General features: G+C 41.0%; 1 long non-coding RNA gene across 1 annotated transcript; it reads right to left on the reverse strand.

Moving 5' to 3' along the window:
- Nucleotides 1-1054: 1054 nt before the first annotated feature.
- On the reverse strand, nucleotides 1055-6297 carry LOC117283239. The gene is made up of 3 exons (XR_004514215.1): nucleotides 6206-6297; nucleotides 3372-3463; nucleotides 1055-1184 (listed from the first exon to the last, which is right to left on the reverse strand). It is a non-coding gene; the product is annotated as an uncharacterized LOC117283239 (long non-coding RNA).
- Nucleotides 6298-7417: the final 1120 nt, after the last annotated feature.

Consider the following 7417-nt stretch of genomic DNA (forward strand, 5'->3'; position numbering starts at 1 on the left):
TAAATGGATGCACATTGAGGCCATACTCAAGTGAAAGAAATAGAACGCACATGAGTAAATACCGAATAGCTTCTCTGGTATGAAAAACTAAAACTGTAAATAAAGTTCAAATGGCATAATTGATAATGTGAAATAAGAAGAAAAGGATTATGTTAGTTATTCATTCTTCCACTTGCTACATTTATATATTGCACACCCACTCTATGTCAGGTATTGTGTTGCACATTTGGGCTAGAAGATGAAACAAACAGGGATTGACCTTGGCTTTGGGGATATTCCAGCCCAGAAGACAGAGAGACCCACAGTTACCACTACCATTGCAATTACAAAGCTTATGACAGATTCAAGATATAGATAAGAAGAAGGTTGTAGGAGAGGACACCTGGAGTAGGGGGAGTTTGAAAGAGAGGCTCAGATAAGTCTTCCTAGAGTAAATTATGTTAGAGGAAAGTCTGGAGAATAAGTTAGATGAGGTGAAGAGACAATGTTTAAGTTAGAAGTGGCACAAACTGGGCAGGCTGGGAAGCATAAGAAAGTGTGGTGCTTAAAGGAAAGGCAAGGATATGCCAGAGGACAAGATTCAAGTAGGTGAGCCATGGGGAGCCAGCCTGAAGAGCTGAACTGGACCAGATGAGGAAGGACTTACCTCTGTTGTCAAAAAAACCACTGAGCGGGCCATCAGAGAAGTGCAGGGACATGACTGAACCCATCATCATCTCACTTGGATAAAGGCAAAGTATGGATTTAAAAAGAAGAGAATAATAGTGGACTTTGCGATTAGTGTCCTTCCATAATCCCAAGGAGAGGTCCATAAACAGACACTTCTCAAATTGAGCCTTTGAAGCATCAAACAATTTCATTTCCTAGTTGGTGAATCCAACCAATAACAAGCAAAGAAAATGGGACTGGCTTCTGGACTGAGGGAGGTGCAAGGGAGCCTTATACAATACCAGCATCTGTCTTCCTTTCAACTCCCTTTCTTCCTCTGGCTCTGCCCCAATGTGCATGGAGACCTTCCAACCACCGTCAGCCTTCCCTCTGTGCCTAAGGGAGTGGCATAGCATGAGCTTCTTTGAGAAGTCGTGCCTGTCTGTGCAGCACTGAAGAAGCAGGTAGGGCTGGGTAAGGTGGGTGTAGTTAGTTTTCTGTTGTTGTGGCCAAACTTTCCAATGAATTCCTAGTGTCTTGTGAAAGAGAAAATATAATTGGAGCAAATCAAGCCAACACACTACCTGTCTCTAAATTTTCAGCAGTGGCTTTGGCATTAGATTCTGTTCTGCTCAGTCCCTGGAACATTGATTCCCCTCTGTGGAAGCATCCCATTGCTAAAAACCCTTACAGGATGTGTGAGAAACTTCTTTCCTCTTAAATGGCTGACTGAACAAATTTAACGGAGGTTGTTACCCACTGAGTTTGGTATCAAAGCTCTGAAGTCCAGTTCTCTTTGAGTTTTAGCTTTCATCTGGAATCTCTCGCCCCTGCCCTCTTTGCTGCTGTCTGCCACACAATATCAAACAGCTGGAGTCTGGGCAGCTCTAGAATCCAAGCTTCTCAGCCTAAAACGTGAGAGGGTTGCTGAGAAGAACAGATGGAGGGAGTTATGAAGGTGGGGGTTTCTTGTGGGAGTAAATGGGGGCTGTGCCTGCTTTAGAGAATCTGATATCCTGAAAGAGTGGTCTCAAGTGGAACTCAGCGTCAACAGACAGATTTTGTCTGGGGCTTAAAGAGTGTGTAAAATCAAGCATGCACAATGGGACACAGAAATGGCTTTAGACTAATTTATTCTTCATTTCTCTATATTTGACTCAAACTTTCACTAATATAACTGCTCTTTATTGAGTACCCAGCACAGAGGGAGATAGGCCAACTCAGCTAACCAGTTAAGGACCTGCTACAGGGCAAATGAGAGTGGATTTTCCTAATCCTAAAATAACAATGTTCCTGACATAGGAACTGATCACCAGAACAAGCACCAGCCATGAGCACAGATGAACAACATGTTATACTAAGAGAGACACTGCATAGATATTATTTTGAAATTTTGCAGATGAAGAAACTGGACTTCAGAGGGGTAAGTAATTCTCCCAAGCTCACACAACTTAATTAAGATTGGATTCAAACCCATATTTGTTTTGGTTCTACAATATCCCTTTGTGTTGTATGTCATCTTGCCCCCCAAGGTGTACTTGTCCATAGGCAGCCTTGTGGGGATCGGACTAATCTGTTAAAGCCAATGGAACACATAGCCAGTAGGAAAATCCCCAGGGCTACAGAATTCAGTCCCAGCCCGCTCAACTTGTCTGAGGAATAGATGGCTTTGAGCCAGGCTCACCTGTAATTCTGCCTCAACCGTACAATTTAGGCTCTAATTATATGCTGTTTTGCATTGGTTACTAATTGTTGCATAGGTCAGTTTTATACTTTCATTCATCATTCTTCGTTTAGTCAACAAATATTTTAGAACAACCAGCACATTTCTTATCTAGTAGCCCAGCACAGAGAGATAGGCCAACTCAGCTAACTAGTTAATGGTATGCTCAAAAGCAAATGTCAGTGGATTTTCCTAATTCTAAATTAATGAATTAACTTAAGCATTTCTTTTGAAAATGTATTGAGATATTGCCTTAATAAACAAAAGCTTTGTACACTTGACAGCTAGAATTTTAAACTAGGAAGCTGAGTGTGTGCATATTCATTTCTAGTGTCTCTTATCAAGACAAAACATCTTTACTCAAGCATTAGCTTTGAAAGTAGAAATGTATACAAAACCCAGTTTACTAATTAGTACTCTGAATTTTATTATCTAGCTTTTAATCTTAACTTATACATCAGAACTCTTCTCATATGATGTATAATCTTTAGACTCTTGTAGTACCATATTAGTTATAGTTATGAAGTTACTTTGCTCTTTGAATGCACCGGAATACACCTTTAAAATAGTCACTAGAAAAACCCATAAAAGATTTCTTAATGACTCACCAAAATTCAGGCATCTTCTAAATGTGTTTTCTTATTCCAAGAAGTAGCCTACAACTCATGACCCTGTTGTGAGAAAATAGTGTATTGCACTGTTTGGAATTAAACTACCACTTACTTTTTGGTGTTCCTAGGCCAGTTACATAATTTTCCTTATCTGTTAAGTAGAGATAGTTGCATCTACGTCAAAGAGCTGTGGGGGTTACAAATTGAATGTACACACAGAAACCGACACGGGATGGGAGAGGAACATGCTCAATAACCACGGCCCTATTTCTCAGAGGGTTACTGGAAACATTAAACAAGGTCATAAATATAATGGAGTTCACACAGTAGGCAATTACTGTTTCCTGCTTGAGTGTTGTCTCCACTATAGTGAATATTTGGCAGTTTACCTGGGAAGTGCAGTCATCCAAACTGGATAATTCAAATACATCTCCACTTGACTCTGTATGTTTAATGGTCTCATTGTTGCTTCTGATTAGAACTGTGGGAGACAGGAATATACACTGAAACTACTGGAGGACCATTTTGCAATACTAACTAAATACCTTTAAAATACTCTATGCTATGCACCGATTCAAAACTGCCACTATAAGAATCCACCCTTAAAAAAAAAAGAGTCCACCCTTAGGAAATAATCAGAATGATAAAGATGTATGACAAGATGTTTAGTCAACTGCAATGCAGAATAATAATAAAAATAAAAGCAATCTAAATATCTGACAATAGAAAAATGATGGAATAAATAGTCTCTATCTTTGATGGAGTGGTACATGGCTGTTAAAGTCAAACTTTGAAGAAGATATGATAACATGGGGAAAATAATCACATTAGAATGTTAAACTGAAAAAAGCAACCTGTGCCAGGCATGGTAGTGCATGTATGTAATCCAGCTACTTGGAAGGCTATTCTTGAAGCAGGAAGATCACAATCAAGGCCAGCCAAGAGAACTTAGCAAAAGAAACTTCTCAAAAATAAAAGCCGGGGATGTCACTCAGTTGTGCTTGAGCACTTGCCTAGCATGAGTCCAATCTCCAGTACATGAAAAAAACCCACCCCAGAACAACCAGTATATACAATAAATCAAGAAAGAAACTAGCTCCTGCAAGAACTACCAAAACAAAACAAAACAAAAGAAAAAAATATCAGTAACAAATAAACATTCTCCACCTACGTTGGCCTTGGAACATCTTCCAACTCTGATTCAACTGGAATCATACACTCAATGTAAAGTATATGATTCCAAATGAATCAGAATTGATAAGAAATACAGGCTGGAGATTTAGCTCAGTGGTACCACTGCTTGCCTTGCAAACACAAGGTCCTGAGTTTGACCCCCAGTACCAACAATAAAAAAAATAAATAAAAATGACTACAAAAAACTCTACTATGTTAGCCGTTATTAACCCTGGGTAGTACGTTAATGTGATTTATTCCTTTTTTAGTGTTTTTCTGTATTTCTTTGAATTTTCTTCAGTGAACAAATTTTGTAACCAGGAAGACAGAGTTATATTAAAACAGGAAAAATCAATTCCCTATAACTTTCTGCCTGCACCTTAGTAATCTCTGCATGATCTTTTCCAGATATCCAGTTTATATACCACACATTGAGGAGGGAACATCTTTTCATGCCACTCTCTATATTCCTTCCGGTTCTTGCTGCACAGCCTAATGACATAGGGACATATATAGGCCTGTAGTCCCTGACCATTATCCCTCATTCCACTTTCAGTATAATAAACTCAGGTGATGATCACTTCCATACCAAATGCTTCCATTATTTTTATTTATTTATTATTATTATTATTTTTTTTTACAGTGCTGGGGATCTAATCCAGGCCCTTGCTCATGCTAGGCAAGAGATCTACCACCGAGCTACGCTGCAACCCTACATACTTCCTTTTCAGTAACTGTCCATAAATCACCGTTAACAGAACAGGGAATAGCAAAAGGCACCTCACTCAGCCCCAACTCCACTGAACAATTTTTACATGGCTGGGATACTGGAGTTAAGATAGGGAAACTAACAGAAAGAGCAAGGAACGTGCTCCAAGAAGAGGGGAGTGAAGGAGGAGTTCAGAGACATAGTATGCTTATGAAAATAATAACAAACAATCACATTAATACAGAGTCATAAAAACAACAAACACACCAAGTGCCAACAGTGTGCTTGATGTTACAGCTCAGTTAAATCTCAGTGAAATTATGATTCGCATTCTGTCTCAACTTCAGGGAAGGCAGGCAGGCATGCTGATCAGCTGGAGATCATTAGCTAAGGAAGACAGAAGGCCACAGCTCATTCTCCTGGCTAAATAGTGTTGGTAAGCATTGACACTTTTACTCAGAACCCAGGGATATGTGGACCCCAAAACAGAATGGAGTAAATGGGAAGATCTGGGAGAAAGACATAGAGGGATAGGGGACATATTTGAGATGTTAAGCAATAAATAATACACATAGGAATATAAAAAAAGCAATCTGAGAACTTCACAGATAATTTCATCTTTGCCAGTGGGAGTGGTAATTGGAATCCATCTCTGAAAAACAGAAAGCTGGATCTGCAGAGAGGTTGATATTTTCACTACAGTGAAAGATTGGCTGACCCATTCCCTTGACAAATTAAGAGTTTTATACTGAGGGTGGTCCACAGGCCTTGTAGTCCTGACCTGTGCCTCAAAAGGAGGACAATGAGGAGGTGGAAGATAATATTGTCATTGAACCAGGAGAAAAATAGGTCTTTGAGACTGTTTTGGAAGACTGTAGAAGATTAAAAGAGAAGGAAAGTAGGAGCTCCGGAGAGGAAAGGAGAATGCAAGTGGGAGATTCAAAGAGGAAATTCAGAGACTTTTCACCTTCTTGTTGAAAATGGATCATCCACTTGACCCATTTTGCCACAGGGACATGCCCAACAATCCAGGCATGCAGAGCTAAAAGCACCAAAAAAATCAAAATGGAAATTGGAGCCTGCCTGAGTTAACAAATGCAGGAGAAAAAATAGTGGAAATATGAAATAGATCACATTTTTGTTGCCTAAAAAACATTTTTTTTGGTTTCAGATTCAATTAACTCATACACTCAGTGCAAAGTATGGATTTTGCTGATGAGAAAGCACAACACAGCCTAGGAAAAAGAAGTGGCTTGGTCAGAGTCACACAGAGGTTTTCTGACTCCCAATGCAGCTAGCCTTCTGCCACAGAGGGGAGGCAACACCTCTGCTCATCCTGACCTTGGTCTGGCTGACTCTCCCAAGAGAGCTTCCTCTCAGCCTTGGCAAGCACTTGCAGTCACTTGGAACATCTGGTTTAACGTTTCCTGGTCTTCATTTTCTCTGCTGCAATACAAGGATAGAGGATAATGATCCTTCACAAGCTGTGTTTCATCCCTAAATAAGAAGACCCAGGGTTGGGGATTTAGCTCTGTGGTGCTGCTTCCTGCCTTGTAAGCACAAGGTCCTGAGTTTGAACGCTGGTACAAGAAAAAAGAAAAAAAAAAAGAAGACCCAACTTGCCACCAATTCAGCATTTGTTTGACTTCTCAATACTGGGAGGATTTCCCCTCCCTTTTAAAGCATCAACATCACCTGAAAATTTTACGGCACATTCTGCCTGAGCAGAGACATACAGAATCAGAAACTAGAGATGGGGCCCAGCAATCAGCATCATATCAAACTTTCCAGAGTTCTGCTATAGCCCACGTTTGAGAACTACTGCTCTGAATGTTGTATACCCAACACACACACACACACACACACACACACACACACACACACACACACACAAACTCTTCTCTGTGGTTACACCAGCCCTTGGTGTCCTGCCTCTACATCCTGACTGCTACATCTGAGATGATGAATGGAGATCAGGGACAGCAGAGCGGCAAACCCTCTCCAGCCGACCCACTATGTCCAAGGAGGTGGCCTTGACACTTCCCTGACACAGGTGTCGTTATTTTCTGGACTGACCCTGCTTCACTTTGGGGTTGGGGGATTGGTCATTTAATAACAAGTTTACTTTACTGATTTATGGAAGTTTGTTTCTAGAATGAAGGAGAGAGTTGAGAGTTGGGTGTCTGAAAAGGGCCAAGGGAGAAGAAACCTGGACACAGCTGGCAAAGATAGCTTCCAGAAGAAGGGTTCCAGGTGAAGCTAGGGGAGGGAAAAGGCACAGGATGGTACTTGTGGTATGGAAAAGAAAAAGTTGGGGGAGAGGAGTCTACCATACAGCAGACAGGGAGCGTTAGGGGGTGAAACTGCCCTAGATTGGGGGACTGTGTGTGTGTGTGTGTGTGTGTGTGTGTGTGTGTGTGTGTTTCCAGCTTCCTTTCCAAGACTTTTTCTTTGCTCCACTTCGCTCCTCCCCTCCTCCCGCCTCCTCCGCTCTCCCTCCCCTCAAGCAGCAATGGGAGGCTCCTAAGCTGGAGAAGCAAAAGGAGGAATTGT

This window comes from Fukomys damarensis, unplaced genomic scaffold (assembly GCF_012274545.1).
Source record: "Fukomys damarensis isolate Sample0158 unplaced genomic scaffold, DMR_v1.0_HiC HiC_scaffold_24, whole genome shotgun sequence".
NCBI lineage: Eukaryota > Metazoa > Chordata > Mammalia > Rodentia > Bathyergidae > Fukomys > Fukomys damarensis.